The sequence below is a fragment of the Tamandua tetradactyla genome, chromosome 1, assembly GCF_023851605.1.
Source record: "Tamandua tetradactyla isolate mTamTet1 chromosome 1, mTamTet1.pri, whole genome shotgun sequence".
In the NCBI taxonomy this organism is placed as follows: domain Eukaryota; kingdom Metazoa; phylum Chordata; class Mammalia; order Pilosa; family Myrmecophagidae; genus Tamandua; species Tamandua tetradactyla.
In genome coordinates, this window is record NC_135327.1 from 233,014,485 (window position 1) to 233,032,664 (window position 18,180).

Below are 18,180 nucleotides of genomic sequence, written 5' to 3' on the forward strand. Positions count from 1 at the left end.
TGGTTCAATGGCAGATGCATCTAAAAACTTGCAAACACCAATTTTCTACATGTTAACATCTAACTTGAGTGTCTGGACCCTCTTCAATAGCAAGCAGGAAGCCAAACAAAAAGTTCCATCTTCCCCTAGAATATCAGAGGCCTTTCAGTGGGCTTGGCGGGCGGGCAGTGCCCTACTGGTAAACCTTTGAAAGGGCACACAATAATCTTTCTGCCTTAGTCCCAAGTCGTAAGTACATTTTTTAAAACTGGAAATACTATTTTCGTGTTGACTGAAACCCTCGGCCATTAAAATGTGCAAACTGGGCTTCAGGGAAGGGAAACAACCCACGGAGAGACCCTAAGCTGGGCCCCTGAAAGGCAGTGTGAACCCCAGCTGTGCTGCAGAGGCTCTCCGACTTGCTATTTCAAAACCCAGCATGGGTGGGCGAGGCTGACTGGGCAGAGAAGCCCCTCCCACCAGTGGCTGTGAGGGGGGGAACCCAAGGGGAGACCTCCTGGCGGGGCACTGCTGGTTTCCTGCTGTCCCAGATTACGGCCAGCTCAGACACGGCCCCAGCCAGCCCGGTGACCACCTTGGCCCAGGGCGCCGTCTGCTCACTGGAGCACTGTTCTGCGGCTCTGTTACTCAACGGGGCAAAAGGGGGCTCGCAGGTGGGTTAAATGAGGACTTTCAGGTGGGGAGGTGCCCCTGGATTTTCCATGTGGCTCCAGTTTCATCACAAGGGTCCTTGAAGGAGGGACGCAGGAGGGCAGAATGAGGTGTAGGTGACGGGAGGATGGGACCCAGAGGTGGCCGTGCCAGGCGGCCACAGGCCCCGGAGCAGACCCCACCCTGGGGCCTCCAGGAGCCAGCCGGACTGCACCCCGAGTTATCCTTAAACCCCAAGTGCAGGCATCTGGGCTCAGAACTGCAAAACAATAAATTATCGTTGTTTCACACCACTGGGACTTATTACAGCAGCAACAGAAAAGTGGTGCACGACCAAATTTCATTCCCCAAACTATTACAGACGTTCTACCATTGGAGGGGAGGAGCAATGGAATTTGGTCTCCATGAGTCTCAGTCACAGAAAATGCTATTTACAGTGTTAAATTAACTGAATTTTGTAAAATTTGAAACCTAATTTTTCTGTACGTTTTTAAGTTCTACTTATAAATCTTATTGTACTAATCTAATTCATTTCAACATTTTCAAGCAGACTTTTATATTTAGTCCATTATTAAACAGTTAATTAAATGTTTTCACACTTCAGATCTTTAGCCAAACCCTCCTATATATTTAAACAATTTGAGTAAATCTCACAAGTTATTTAATGTCCTAGATTTTTGCTTTCTTAAATATTAGTCACAAGTAGTAAATTTTATTAAAACTTATAACTTAAAACCAGCAAAGCCAATTATCCATATATGCATTTTAAATTGGAATCATAATCTAATCTGTCCGATTCTTTAATATGACGACTCTTAACTATTACGAATTCTCTATATACTTCATAGGTGTAGACTCTTAAACCCAGCACAGAAGCAGTACATTGTGGGTTTTATTTACTTCATCCTCTCTACATTAATTCTTGGTGTAAAAGACTTCCTACGAAGAAAGGTGCAAGCTTAAGCTCCTGTCTGAGCCGGATGAGATTTTAGTGGGGATTCAGAGATCTGATGATGTAGTCATTGTAGGGTAAAAAGAAAAAACAAAACAAAACATTATTTTTCTGTGGTGTAAAAGGGAAAGAAACACCCCCCACCTTCCCTCTTCCTTGAGCATTCTTGAGAAAACTTGTGATGTTTTTGAGATATATGTGGATCTTTTTAGGCGCTTCACCCCAGGGCGCCTCCCTCCCGAAACTGGACCATCTCCCGGTTGCCCTGGGAGCCCAGCTGGGCACCTGGCTCCACCTGCCACAGGTGCAAAGGCCTGTGACGCCTTTCATAGAGGTGATTGGCAAAGACAAGGGCACCCAGAGGCCAGTCTGTTCAGAGGCACGCGGTGCTGCCCAGGCCTCTGCCGGGCTGCTGGTCCTCTGCCTGGAGAGCAAGCAGGGAACAGGGGTATCTGCCGGCTATAAAAAAGGGTGAAGGTTCTTTCTTCCTTGCCAGTCTCTTTAGTGGATTTACCTCCAGTTTAATGCGTGCTCAATAATAAAATAGCTTTTTCTTTCTCTTCCACTTTTATGAAGAGGTTTTCCGGGTTGGGGAGAAGATTTTTTTTTTCTAATTTCTCCAACATCATCCATGAGAATTCTTCAGCAACAGTGACAAAAATGCAGAGCAATTAGGTAATGGCAGAGAATCCATGCCCTCCAAATGGGGCTGGTTTTTCTATAACGTACTTCAACGTGATCACCTTATTTTGGTAGGTGACACTGTGTAATTCTTATTCAGGGCACTTCATATTTGACAGGGTTCACCCAGTCTATTGCTCTCGATACCATTCTGAATAATTCTTGTGTTCTGTTTAAGTCTCAGCGGATGGGCTGCTGTCTGCAGAGTGAAGTGACCAGTGGCCGTGGGAGTTGGGGATAAGCCAGCTGCGAGGGTGGCGAGTCAGAGCCCACGTGGGGGCAGGTGGCACTTGTCTGGGGTCGCAAGGACAGCTGTCGCTTCACCCCTTGGCCACCAGGCCTGGATGCAGTGCTGAACAGGTTCCTCCAGCACCCTAAAGGGGAGAGCACTGCAGCGGCCACCAGGATCCCAGGGCAGGTCCAACTGAGGGGAGCCAAAGAGGCTTTAGAGCTGCTTCATTTGCTCTTTTTTTTTTTTTTTTATTAAAGCACTTAATAAGCTTCATTTGCCCTTAAATTTTATTTCTCCAACATCCATGAGGATTGGGGCGACAAGACAGTGAAAGCGTCCCCTCCAGATGCTTTGCCCAGGAAGAGGCTCGGGTTGCAGCCGGGGGCTTAGCCCTGGTCAGTAAGCACAGTTTGGCTTCAGAAGACGGGTCCTGTGGCCCAGCAGGAGAGAGGGTTTGGGGCAGGACTCCAGTGCTGGGGAAACCATAGCCTGTTCCTGACTTGGCTAAAGGCACTCTAAATTCCTCTGCTTAAGAGCAAAACGAACCAAACAATTGGCATTTTTTTTTAAACCTGTGTATTTTTTCCATCCTCATCAGAGTTAGGTTCCTTTTTGTGTATTCATGACTTCCATATAAAAAAGTGCATAAAACGAGAGCAACTCAACACATAGTAAAAAAGTGCACATGTGTACCCTATTTGCTGTGTCCTCTTTCTCGCCTGCTCACCACCTCCGCCCAGAAAATGGCCAAATTCCGATGGCTGTGACTTGCCCTTCCCCCGTTCAGCAGGATTTCTGGCCAAATCCCACCTCTGGGGGCTCCCAGGACAGGCTTAGAGCTGGGGCTGATCCTCCTCCAGACACTCCTGAAATTCTGCAGCGTGTTCTTAGGATAAAGAGAAATCTGGTAGGAAAAATACAGCCATGACCTCCCAGTTGCCCCTTTATTGCCTAGGGCCTGTAGCCTAGAGATGGCTCAGGTGTAAGCTAATCAGGAAAAACAAATGGAGAAGCAGAACATTTCAGCCCTGATAAATGTTACTGGATAGTGAAGCCCCCAGAAGCAGCAGGAGTTAATGTGGGTGAGCTGTAACTGCAGACAAGACTGCCTGGAGGACACCTTCCACAAGAGGCAGATTTTGACATTTTCTTAAGGGAGAAGGCGAGTAGTCCAGCTTTGAGCAATCTGAGTACCTGCCTATGAAGGTGAGAAGGAATGGTTACCATACTCCAAATTCAAGAAACATAAGCACTGTTCTCCTGCTCCCCACAAGTGAGCCCACAAACCAGTTTAAAGGCAGTCCCAGCCATTGCACATGCTTGGGTGGTTGGCCACTGAGGGCTGGAAACTTCCACAAGTCACCCAACCAATAGCAGAGTCCTTGCTTCTGCTTTTAGGGCATTTGGTAAGGAGTCCATGCCTCCCAAAACATCTAAAGGTCACTTCTTGCTTTGCTGTTTAAGATGACACAACAATGGTTATCAAAGTACGGGCCCTGGCCAGCAGTGTCAGCTTCGCCTGGGCACTTTAGAAAGGCACATTCTCAGGCCCTGCTCCAGACCTACTGAATTAGAAACTGGAGCTGGGGTTCAGCAATCTTTCAATAGCTCTCTACGTGATTCTGAAACATGTTCAAGTTGGAGAGCCACTGGCTTACAGGACAGCTCGCCTTTGCTTAGGAAGAAATAAATACAGGGTTTTTCTGTTTGTTTGCTTCAGATAATGAGTGAGACTGTGGGCACTTCTGCAGGAAAGGTCAAGAGAAGGACAAGCCCACCATGGGGGACGAGCTGGTGGAGGGGGAGGTTGCATGGCTCAACTGACCAAGCATAGAACAGAACGTGGGAAAGGAAAGGGGCATAAGGAAGGGCTCCTCAGCCAAACTGGTTGGGAATTCGGATAGAAGTCAGGAATTTTAGCCGTCAGATTCCAGGCTTGCTGGAGTTACAGTAGGAAGGAGCTAGGCTGGCAAAACCTAACGGGGAGACTGGAAAATCACAATGTTTTTTGAAGTTTAATTGTAGGTGCCAACTTGGCTTGCATATAGTGTCCATTTGTTTGGTCATATTCTGCCTAGATGCTGTGCAGGTATTTTGTAGATGGAATTAACATCTACAATAAGTTGATGTCTTCGTCATGTTCTTTAGGGAAACAGAACCAACAGGAGAGATCTGTAAATATTATTATTATGAGACAATATTATAAAAGTGTCTTGGGCAGGGTGCAGGGGTAGTTCAGTGGTAGAATTCTCACCTGCCATGTGGGAGACCTGGGTTCAATTCCCAGCCTGTGAACTTCCCCCCACCAAAAAAAAAAAATCCAACAAATGGTGCTGCAATAACCAGATAGTCACATGGAAAAGAATGAAATGTGACCCCCACCATACAGCATGCAAAAAAAAAAAAAAAAAGTCTCAGGCAACTGTGAGGAATGCTTGAGTCCCAATTCCATAGCAGTCTGCAAGCTGGCAACTGATGGAAGTCTTTGATGAATTCTCCAAAGAGGCTGGCTGGATGAAGTAGAGACAGATGTTCTCTCCTCTGACTCCAAAGTCATCACTTGTCCCTTTAAAGCCTCCAGCTAATTGGATTAAATGTCTATCATTGCTGAAGACACTCTTAGTTGATTGTAGACATCATCAGCCATAGACGCAATCAATGTGTTGATGATTTGAGGCCACGAAATGTCCTTCCAGTAACTGGCCAGTGCTTGCTTGACCAGACAAGTGGGCATCATCTCCTGGCCAAGTTGACACATGACCCCAACCATCACAGTTTAAGTAAGTCAATTACTCTTGAAAATGTGGATGTACCTGAAAAGTAAGAATTATTGTTTCAAGCAGAAGGAATTCTGCCTCAAAACTACACCCTCGATCCTTCTCTGAGTTCCCAGCCTTGTGGCCTGCCCCGTGGAATTTGAATTTACCAGCCCCACAGTCCTTTGACCCAATTCCTTAAAATAAATCTTCATGGCGCATTAGAGGAGACTTCCTGGAAGATGGCGGCTTAGTAAGTCGCGCGGATCTTAGTTTCTTCTCCAGGACACCTACTAGGGGAGTAGAAACGATACAGAAAGCGCCCAAAGCCACAACAGAGATAAAAAAGACAGCGTACCCCATCCTGGAACGGCTGGCTGGCTGAGAGAAGCAGCTCGGGTGAGATCGCCGAGGTGCGCGGGCCTTACCGGGCGGGGTGGCAAGCGGCCGGAGTTACTCCCTTCCCCCTTCCGGGGCCGGCTGGGAGAATTGGAGAGGTGGTCCCCTGAAACCAAGGCGACTGGCGCCCACACCACGCGCAGCCCCCGGACCAACTGAGAGAATTGGATCGGAAACCCCCAGGCCGCGGAGAACGGTGATCCCGTGACTCCCGGGGAACGTGCACTCTCTCAGGCGGGCCGCTGCCGCTGGCGCCCTCCCGCCACGCTTGTTGCCCAGGGCCGACTAGGAAATTCGGACGGGCTCTTTCCCTGGCTGCGGCGACCAGCAACCCTCCCTGCGTTCGGACCCCGGGCCGGCTCAAGCCGTTTCGGCTAGCGAACCCCCCGGACGGCGAGAGTTTTCCAAAGTTTAAGGTCCCACAGCACCTTTTACTGGTGGGACCCGCAGACAAACGTGTGCCACGAGCGCCACCTACTGGGCAGGATAAGAAAAACAGAATCCAGAGATTTCACAGAAAAATATTACAACCTTGCTGGGTCCAACACCAAGAGAAATCTGAATAAATGCCCAGACGCCAGCAGCAGAAGATAACTGTCCACGCTCAAAAGATTGAGAATATGGCCCAGTCAAAGGAACAAACCAATAGCTCAAATGAGACACAAGAGCTGAGACAACTAATCCTGAATATACGAACAGAAATGGAAAACCTCTTCAAAAATGAAATCGATAAATTGAGGGAGGACATGAAGAGGACATGGGCTGAACATAAAGAAGAAATAGAAAAACTGAAAAAACAAATCGCAGAACTTATGGAAGTGAAGGATAAAGTAGCAAACATAGAAAAAATAATGGATAGCTACAATGATAGATTTAAAGAGACAGAAGATAGAATTAGTGATTTGGAGGATGGAACATCTGAATCCCAAAAAGAAACAGAAACTATCGGGAAAAGAATGGAAAAATTTGAACAGGGTATCAGGGAACTCAAGGACAATATGAACCGCACAAATATACGTGTTGTGGGTGTCCCAGAAGGAGAAGAGAAGGGAAAAGGAGGAGAAAAACTAATGGAAGAAATTTTCACTGAAAATTTCCCAACTCTTATGAAAGACCTAAAATTACAGATCCAAGAAGTGCAGCGCACCCCAAAGAGATTAGACCCAAATAGGCGTTCTCCAAGACACTTACTAGTTAGAATGTCAGAGGTCAAAGAGAAAGAGAAGATCTTGAAAGCAGCAAGAGAAAAACAATCCATTACATACAAGGGAAACCCAATAAGACTTTGTGTAGATTTCTCAGCAGAAACCATGGAAGCTAGAAGACAGTGGGATGATATATTTAAAATACTAAAAGAGAAAAACTGCCAACCAAGACTCCTATATCCAGCAAAATTATCCTTCAAAAATGAGGGAGAAATTAAAACATTCTCAGACAAAAAGTCACTGAAAGAATTTGTGACCAAGAGACCAGCTCTGCAAGAAATACTAAAGGGAGCACTAGAGTCAGATACAAAAAGACAGAAGAGAGAGATATGGAAAAGAGTGTAGAAAGAAGGAAAATCAGATATGATATATATAATACAAAAGGCAAAATGTTAGAGGAAAATATTATCCAAACAGTAATAACACTAAATGTCAATGGACTGAATTCCCCAATCAAAAGACATAGATTGGCAGAATGGATTAAAAAACAGGATCCTTCTATATGCTGTCTACAGGAAACACATCTTAGACCCAAAGATAAACATAGGTTGAAAGTGAAAGGTTGGGAAAAGATATTTCATGCAAATAACAACCAGAAAAGAGCAGGAGTGGCTATACTAATATCCAACAAATTAGACTTCAAATGTAAAACAGTTAAAAGAGACAAAGAAGGACACTATATACTAATAAAAGGAACAATTAAACAAGAAGACATAACAATCATAAATATTTACGCACCGAATCAGAATGCCCCAAAATACGTGAGGAATATACTGCAAACACTGAAAAGGGAAATAGACTCATATACCATAATAGTTGGAGACTTCAACTCACCACTCTCATCAAGGGACAGAACATCTAGACAGAGGATCAACAAAGAAATAGAGAATCTGAATATTACTATAAATGAACTAGACTTAATAGACATTTATAGGACATTACATCCCACAACAGCAGGATACACCTTTTTCTCAAGTGCTCATGGATCATTCTCAAAGATAGACCATATGCTGGGTCACAAAGCAAGTCTTAACAAATTTAAAAAGATTGAAATCTTACACAACACTTTCTCGGACCATAAAGGAATGATGTTGGAAATCAATAATAGGCAGAGTGCCAGAAAATTCACAAATACGTGGAGGCTCAACAACACACTCCTAAACAACGACTGGGTCAAAGAAGAAATTGCAAGAGAAATTAGCAAATACCTCGAGGCGAATGAAAATGAAAACACAACATATCAAAACTTATGGGACGCAGCAAAGGCAGTGCTAAGAGGGAAATTTATTGCTCTAAATGCCTATATCAGAAAAGAAGAAAAGGCAAAAATTCAGGAATTAACTATCCATTTGGAAGAACTGGAGAAAGAACAGCAAGCTAACCCCAAAGCAAGCAAAAGGAAAGAAATAACAAAGATTAGAGCACAAATAAATGAAATTGAAAACATGAAAACAATAGAGAAAATCAATCAGGCCAGAAGTTGGTTCTATGAGAAAATCAATAAGATTGATGGGCCCTTAGCAAGACTGACAAAAAGAAGAAGAGAGAGGATGCAAATAAATAAGATCAGAAATGGAAGAGGAGACATAACTACTGACCTCACAGAAATAAAGGAGGTAATAACAGGATACTATGAACAACTTTACGCTAATAAATACAACAATTTAGAGGAAATGGACGGGTTCCTGGAAAGACATGAACAACCAACTTTGACTCAAGAAGACATAGATGACCTCAACAAACCAATCACAAGTAAAGAAATTGAATTAGTCATTCAAAAGCTTCCTAAAAAGAAAAGTCCAGGACCAGATGGCTTCACATGTGAATTCTACCAAACGTTCCAGAAAGAATTAGTACCAATTCTCTTCAAACTCTTCAAAAAAATCGAAGTGGAGGGAAAACTACCTAATTCATTCTATGAAGCCAACATCACCCTCATACCAAAACCAGGCAAAGATATTACAAAAAAAGAAAACTACAGACCAATCTCTCTAATGAATACAGATGCAAAAATCCTCAATAAAATTCTAGCAAATCGTATCCAACAACACATTAAAAGAATTATACATCATGACCAAGTAGGATTCATCCCAGGTATGCAAGGATGGTTCAACATAAGAAAATCAATTAATGTAATACACCATATCAACAAATCAAAGCAGAAAAATCACATGATCATCTCAATTGATGCAGAGAAGGCATTCGACAAGATTCAACATCCTTTCCTGTTGAAAACACTTCAAAAGATAGGAATACAAGGGAACTTCCTTAAAATGATAGAGGGAATATATGAAAAACCCACAGCTAATATCATCCTCAATGGGGAAAAATTGAAAACTTTCCCCCTAAGATCAGGAACAAGACAAGGATGTCCACTATCACCACTATTATTCAACATTGTGTTGGAGGTTCTAGCCAGAGCAATTAGACAAGAAAAAGAAATACAAGGCATCAAAATTGGAAAGGAAGAAGTAAAACTATCACTGTTTGCAGACGATATGATACTATACGTCGAAAACCCGGAAAAATCCACAACAAAACTACTAGAGCTAATAAATGAGTACAGCAAAGTAGCAGGTTACAAGATCAACATTCAAAAATCTGTAGCATTTCTATACACTAGTAAGGAACAAGCTGAGGGGGAAATCAAGAAACGAATCCCATTCACAATTGCAACTAAAAGAATAAAATACCTAGGAATAAATTTAACTAAAGAGACAAAAAACCTATATAAAGAAAACTACAAAAAACTGCTAAAAGAAATCACAGAAGACCTAAATAGATGGAAGGGCATACCGTGTTCATGGATTGGAAGACTAAATATAGTTAAGATGTCAATCCTACCTAAATTGATTTACAGATTCAATGCAATACCAATCAAAATCCCAACAACTTATTTTTCAGAAATAGAAAAACCAATAAGCAAATTTATCTGGAAGGGCAGGGTGCCCCGAATTGCTAAAAACATCTTGAGGAAAAAAAACGAAGCTGGAGGTCTCGCGCTGCCTGACTTTAAGGCATATTATGAAGCCACAGTGGTCAAAACAGCATGGTATTGGCATAAAGATAGATATATCGACCAATGGAATCGAATAGAGTGCTCAGATATAGACCCTCTCATCTATGGACATTTGATCTTTGATAAGGCAGTCAAGCCAACTCACCTGGGACAGAACAGTCTCTTCAATAAATGGTGCCTAGAGAACTGGATATCCATATGCAAAAGAATGAAAGAAGACCCATATCTCACACCCTATACAAAAGTTAACTCAAAATGGATCAAAGATCTAAACATTAGGTCTAAGACCATAAAACAGTTAGAGGAAAATGTAGGGAGATATCTTATGGATCTTACAACTGGAGGCGGTTTTATGGACCTTAAACCTAAAGCAAGAGCACTGAAGAAGGAAATAAATAAATGGGAACTCCTCAAAATTAAACACTTTTGTGCATCAAAGAACTTCATCAAGAAAGTAGAAAGACAGCCTTCACAATGGGAGACAATATTTGGAAATGATATATCAGATAAAGGTCTAGTGTCCAGAATTTATAGAGAGATTGTTCATCTCAACAACAAAAAGACAGCCAACCCAATTACAAAATGGGAAAAAGACTTGAACAGACACCTCTCAGAAGAGGAAATACGGATGGCCAAGAGGCACATGAAGAGATGCTCAATGTCCCTGGCCATTAGAGAAATGCAAATCAAAACCACAATGAGATATCATCTCACACCCACCAGAATGGCCATTATCAACAAAACAGAAAATGACAAGTGCTGGAGAGGATGCGGAGAAAGAGGCACACTTATCCACTGTTGGTGGGAATGTCAAAGGGTGCAACCACTGTGGAAGGCAGTTTGGCGGTTCCTCAAAAAGCTGAATATAGAATTGCCATACGACCCAGCAATACCATTGCTAGGTATCTACTCAAAGGACTTAAGGGCAAAGACACAAACGGACATTTGCACACCAATGTTTATAGCAGCATTATTTACAATTGCAAAGAGATGGAAACAGCCAAAATCTCCATCAACAGAAGAGTGGCTAAACAAACTGTGGTATATACATACGATGGAATATTATGCAGCTTTAAGACAAGATAAACTTATGAACCATGTAATAACATGGATGGACCTAGAGAATATTATGCTGAGTGAATCCAGCCAAAAACTAAAGGACAAATACTGTATGGTCCCACTGATGTGAACAGACATTCGAGAATAAACTTGAAATATGTCATTGGTAACAGAGTTCAGCAGGAGTTAGAAACAGGGTAAGACAATGGGTAATTGAAGCTGAAGGGATACAGACTGTGCAACAGGACTAGATACAAAAACTCAAAAATGGACAGCACAATAATACCTAATTGTAAAGTAATCATGTTAAAACACTGAATGAAGCTGCATCTGAGCTATAGGTTTTTGCTTTGTTTTGTGTTGTTTTGTTTTGATTTTACTATTATTACTTTTATTTTTTTCTCTATATTAACATTCTATATCTTTTTCGGTTATGTTGCTAGTTCTTCTAAACCAATGCAAATGTACTAAGAAATGATGATCATGCAGCTATGTGATGATGTTAAGAATTAATGATTGCATGTGTAGAATGGTATGATCTCTAAATGTTGGGTTAATTTCTTTTTTTCTGTTAATTAAAAAAAAAAAAAAAGAGAAGGGATAATTGGAGATGAAGGGATACAGACTGTACAACGGGACTGGATATAAAAACTCAGAAATGGACAGCACAATACTACCCAATTGTAATGCAATTATGTTAAAACACTGAATGAAGCTGCATGTGAGGTATAGGTTTTTTGTTTTTGTTTTTTTTGTTTTTTTTTCTTTCTATTATTGTTTTAATTCTTATTCTGTTGTCTTTTTATTTCTTTTTCTAAATCGATGCAAATGTACTAAGAAATGATGAATATGCAACTATGTGATGTTATTAAGAATTACTGATTGTACATGTACATTGAAATGATTTCTAATTGTTTTGTTAATTCTTTTTTTAATTAATAAAAAAAAAGCAGAAAAAAAAAAAAAATAAAAAAATAAAAAATAAAAAAAAAATAAAAAAAAAAAAAATAAATCTTCATATATATATATATATATATATATGTTCATTCTGTCTCTGGAGAACCCTAACTAGCTTACTCGACTTAGAATCTGCAGGATGGTGGCATGGGGGGAATAAATGAGGCATCCCAAACCCCACCCAGCCAGAGGAGTGACTGGGAATACCCAGGAGTGGGGAGAAACCTTCCCTCAACTCAGCAAGCAGGTGGATGGAATGCAGGATCCAGCACAAGGAACACCAGACTTGGCCTCCAAAGGCCTAGTGTCAAGTCCTTGCTTCGTGTAAACTCTCCATACCATCTCCATCTTGATCTGTAAAATGGCATGTAAACTAAAAAGAAAATCTATTCACCAATATTAATTGAGCCTGGGGGAAGAGGTGGCATAGTGAGGTGTAGAATTTAGTTCTTCCACCAGGCCAGCTAGCAAATAGTCAGGAACAGGACAGAATAACTGCTGGGGGACATCAGTGACTGGACACACAGGGTATACCAGTCTGGACAAGCTGGACCAGCTGAGACCCCACCCAGAACTGTAAGTCCCCCCAGGCCAGCACCCCTTTTCCACGGGCACAGCAGCCTGGTTCCCTGAGGGAACAAGAAACAGACTTTACTAGCCGCAAGTCTTGTGGGATTAATTAACAAATTCTGACTACTGGAAATGGGCCCCCAGGACAGATGAACCTAGAATAAGCACTACAGGAATGAGGAGTCTTTTACCCTTGGCAGAGGGGGGTCAGGGCTGACAGAAAATAAAACAAAAAACCAGAGGCTTTTTGAGTTGCACAGCACAAAATACTGTAAATGGGCTGGACCCCAAGAAAGAAGGACTCATAGAGCCTGGCAATACATAAGGCCAAGTACCAACTTAAGCTCTTGATTGAGAAACCCAAGGAGATGGGGTCCAGCTCTGAAAAGGCTTTTTGTGCTGTTTTTTACTCCCCAACAGCTCATAGAACTGGAAGCCCTCTCAGACTCCAGCACTGCCCCAGGCAAGGGCAGAATTAAGCTTGTCCAAGAGACAAAGTAACTAGTCACATGAAAGGAGTTAATTTCTTAAGGGGTGTATCTTCCCCAAGAAAAAGGGAGTGGGCCTAGCTCAAGTGGAATCCCACCTTCAAGGAGTTGAGGGCCCAAAGACTGGAAAACTGAAGCTATCAAAGCCATCCTGCTGCCTCACCTCTGTCTTAACCACAACTGGAAGGGAGATTCTGCTGAAGTTGAAGGCACCACATCACTTTATGCTGGTGGGAAGCCACAGGCAGACAAGTACCGCAGCATGGACAGGACAGGAAAGGCACAGAGTCTGGAGGCTTCCTAGGAAAGTCTGCCAATCTTCTGGGCCTCATGCTTAACAAAAACTGATGCTGGCTACTCCTTACTCCTGAGATGTGGGCCTGTATGATCTGGGGAAATCTGACTGGGGCCCATAGTATCTGAGGAGACCCTCTTCAAAAAAAAAGGCTCTATATAGGCAGAGCAAGAAACAGAAAAACAAGAACTGAAAAATTCTGATCAGCTAAACAGAACCTATGTTAGAGATCTAGAATAAGTTGAAATGACTATCAAAGGACAGCTAGAGAAGAAAGCCATACAGTAAGAAAATCCTAGGTAAAGAAGTGAAAACAACCTCCAGAATAAACTAATTAAGGAAAGCAAATGCCTAGACACCAGCAAAAAATAATGAGTCATACTAGGAAAATCAGAGATAGGGCCTAGTCAAAGAAACAAACCAAAAATCCAAATAAGATACAGGAGTTGAAACAATTAACTCAGGATGTCTGAACAGACATGATAATTTCATCAAAAATCAAGGCAACGAGTTGAGGGAAGTTCTATAGAAGATGTTAAGTGAACAAAAACAAGAACTCTTAAATTTGAAAAAGAAATTATGGGAATAAAAGGCATAATAGAAGAGATTAACAAAATGGAAACCTACAACAACAGATGTGAAGAGGCAAAAGAAAGAATTGGGGAACTAGAAGACTGAACATCTGAAATCTGATACATAAAAGAAAATATAGGGAAGAGAATGGAAAAATACAAGCAGGGTCTCAGGGAATTGAATAACGAAATGAAGTGCACAAATGTGCTATGGGGTGTTCTAGTTTGCTAGCTGCCAGAATGCAATATACCAGAAATGGAATGACTTTTAAAAGGGGGAATTTAATAAGTTGCTAGTTTACAGTTCTAAGGCCAAGAAAATGTCCCAATTAAAACAAATCTATAAAATATCCAATCTAAGGCATCCAGGGAAAGATACCTTGGTTCAAGAAGGCTGATAAAGTTCAGGGTTTCTCTCTCATCTGGAAGGACACATGGCGAACACGGCATCATCTGTTAGCTTCTTCTCCTGGCTTCCTGTTTCATGAAGCTCCCTGGGAGACATTTTCCTTCTTCATCTCCACAGGCCATTGGCTAGTGGACTCTGCTTCTCATGGCCATGCCATTCTGCTCTGCTCTCTCTGAATCTCTCTTTCTCCAATATGTTTCTTCTTTTATAGGACTCCAGAAACTTATCAAGACCCACCCAAAAGGGTGGAGACATGGCGTCACCTAATCCAGCTTAACAACCACTCTTGATTACATCACATCTCCAGGGAGATGATCTAATTACAGTTTCAAACACACAGTATTGAATAGGGATTAGAAGAACCAGCTGCCTTTACAAAATGGATTGGGATTAAAACATGGCTTTTCTAGGGGCCATCCATCATTTCAAACCAGCACATGAGGGTACAGAAGGAAAAAAAGAAGAGAAAAAGAGAAAGACCAATGGAAGAAATAATCACTGAAAATTTTCCACCTCTTATGAAAAACATGAAATTACAAATCCAAGTGATACAGCTTACTACAAACACAATAGATCCAAATAGACATACTCCAAGACACTTACTAATCAGATTGTCAAATGTCAAAGAGAAAGAGAGAATCTTGAAAGCAGCAAGAGAAAAGCAATCCATCACATACAAGGGAAGCCCAATAAGACTATATGTGGATTTCTCAGCAGAAACCATGGAAAGCAGTGAGAAAGCAGTGGTATGATATATTTATGATTCTAAAAGAGAAAAACTGCCAACCAAGCATTCTATACCCAGCAAAGTTGGTCTTCAAAAATGAGGGGTAAGACTTCTAGGAAGAGAGCCAACTAGAGTAGCTCGTGATTAGCCCTGCTCCACAGAGAAGTTAGACAAGGGACAGGAGGGTCATTGAGGTGGCAATTCGGAAGTGCAGCTGGCCTGGGAGACTGCTCTGCACCACACATGGCAGCCCTGGCTGCAGAGGCCGAGGAACTGAGAGGCAGAAAGCTGGAGCCTGGAGTGGAGGTGCAGAGCTGCGGGGCCTGTGGGAGTGCATGGATGGGAGCACAGGACTAGGAAGGAAGCCAGGACACATTCCTTGGGCACATGACCCTCACCAGTGCAAAGGACACCCCACACCCCATGCACCTGAACCCTGTCACCTGCTCCCATTCCCCACGCTTCAGATGCCCCCACCCCACCAGCCCCCAGTGCATGTACCTGCCCCCCCACCCCCACCCCAAGTGCAGCCCAACCCACCTCTCCTTCACCCCTCCTGAGCACTACCTCCTACTCCCTGTGCCCTCCAGGCTGTTGCCAGTGCATAAAGGTTGCAGGCACTAACCTCCATACCTAGGCTACCCCTATTCCCTGCCCATAGTGTCGCATAGCCTCACCCCGCCCTCCCTGAGCTCAGCTTATCTGTTTATGGCACCCTCAGGCCCACACATGCACATGGGCCCCCAATCACATCATTCAGCTCTGGGAACCACACTTTACAGCAGTCCTGGAACCGTGCATGAATACACCCCTCAGCCTCATTTCCCAGCTCTGAGAAAGTGCTGACCTGTGCAGCTGGGTCACATCTGCCCCCAATCCAAGAAGGCATAACTCCAACCTGCGGCCACAACTCTACTTATGTGCACAAAGAGCCCTGTGCCCCAGACCAGTGCACACCAGGTTTACACCCCCCAGACCAGTGCACCCACACAGCTACATCCTCCCTGGCCACTGGGCACCCATGTTCACAAACATCAGTGTAACATCTCCAGCCTGCGACCATACCTGCCCTGAAACAAATCACCGTACTGAGTGCTCCACCCTGTGCCCTGCTCCCTGCTGTACAACGATCTGCAAACACAAAGCCTTAGATTACTAAAATAAATCAACTCCCAAAGTAAATCAATCAAGGTATTTACATGCAACGAAGACAGCAAAAGATCACTAAGCATATCACAATGCAGACAAATATAGCCTGCCTAATGACCAGATTAAAACACCAGAGGAGACACAGACATTGGAACAACTAATCAAAGATGTTCAAACAACTCTACTTAATAAAATAAGTGGGTGGGATAGCAAATGACATAAAGGAGATGAAGGAGACAGTAAAAGAACACAAAGAGGAATTTGAAAGAATAAATAGAAAAATAGCAGATATCACAGAGATTAAAGATTCTCTTGGCAAAATAAAAGACATACCAGAGGCACACAACACCAGATTTGAAGAAACAGAAGAAAGAATAAGTAATATAGAGAAAAGGATAATTGACTTTGAAGACTCAAAACAGCAAATGGCAAAAAAAGATGGAAAAATTGATTTGGGACTCAGAGAAATGATAATCAAAACAAAGTGCACAAATATAAGAATCACTGATGTCCCAGAAGGAGAAGAGAAGAGTAAAGGGCTAGGAAGAGTAGTTGAAGATATAATGGGGGAAAACTTCCCAAACCTCATAAAGGACATAAATATACAAGTCAGAGAAGCCCAATGAACTGTTTGATTTATTCAAACAGAATAAATCCAAATAGGCCTTCCCCAAGGCACATACTAATCAGTCTGTCAAATGTTGAAGAGAAGTAGAAAATCCTGAAAGTGGCAAGAGAAAAACAATCTACTACATACAATGGAACCCAAATAAGACTGAGTTCAGGCTACTCAACTAACACCCTGGAGACGAGAAGGCAGTGGTATGATATATTCAAGATCCTGAAAGAGAAAGACTTCCAGCCAAGAGTTCTTTACCCAGACAAATTGTCCTTCAAAATTGAGGGAGAGATTTAAGTTTTCACAGACAATGAAGTCCTGAAAGAATTTTTCAACAAAAGACCAGCTGTACAAGAAATACTAACAGGATTTCTGCCAGCTGAAAAAAAGAAAGACAGGAGAGGGAGGTCTGGAGGAGGGCACAGAATTGAAGACTATCACTAAGAGTAATTTGAAGAATACAAAGAGAAAGAGGGAAAAGAATATATCGATCTGACAAGTAAAATGAAACTGATAAGATGGTAGCATCAAGAAATGCCTTTTCGAATTCCGGAGAAGATGGCGGCTTAGTAAGATGCGCGGATCTTAGTTCCTCCTCCAGAACAGCAACTAAAGAAACAGAAACAATACGAAACAGCTCCCGGAGCCACGACACAGACCAAAAAGACAGCGTACCCCATTCTGCAACAGCTGAACGGGCAGGGAGAATCCGCTGCGGTGAGATACCCGAGGGGCGCGCGTTTTCCCGGCTGGGGCGGCTGGTGACTGGGGTCCCCTCCACGCACGTGGCTCCCTGGTCTGACTGGGAACGTTGGATAGCGGGGCCCTCCTGCCACGCTTGGCATCTCAGGCCAGCTGGGCAATTTGGACCGGCACTCCCCCAAGCCACGGTGGCCGGCGACCCCCCCCTCCACGCGCGGTTTCCCGGGTCGACTGCCCCGCAGACAGACGAGTGCCACGAGCGCCACCTACTGGGCAGGAAAAGAAAAACAGAGCCCAGAGATTTCACAGAAAAACCTTTCAACCAGCCGGGTCCCACACCCAGGGAAATCTGATCAAATGCCCAGACACCAGCAGAAAATAATGGATGACGCTCGGAAAATTGAAGATATGGCCCAGTCAAAGGAACAAACCAATAGTTCAAATGAGATACAGGAGCTGAGACAACTAATGCTGAATATACAAACAGAAATGGAAAAACTCTTCAAAAACCAAATCAATAAATTGAGGGAGGACATGAAGAAGACATGGGCTGAACAAAAAGAAGAAATAGAAAATCTGAAAAAACAAATCACAGAACTTATGGGAGTGAAGGACAAAGAAGAAAAAATGGAAAAAACAATGGATACCTACAATGGTAGATCTAAAGAGACAGAAGCTACAATTAGTGAACTGGAGGATGGAACATCTTAATTCCAAAAAGAAACAGAAACTATAGGG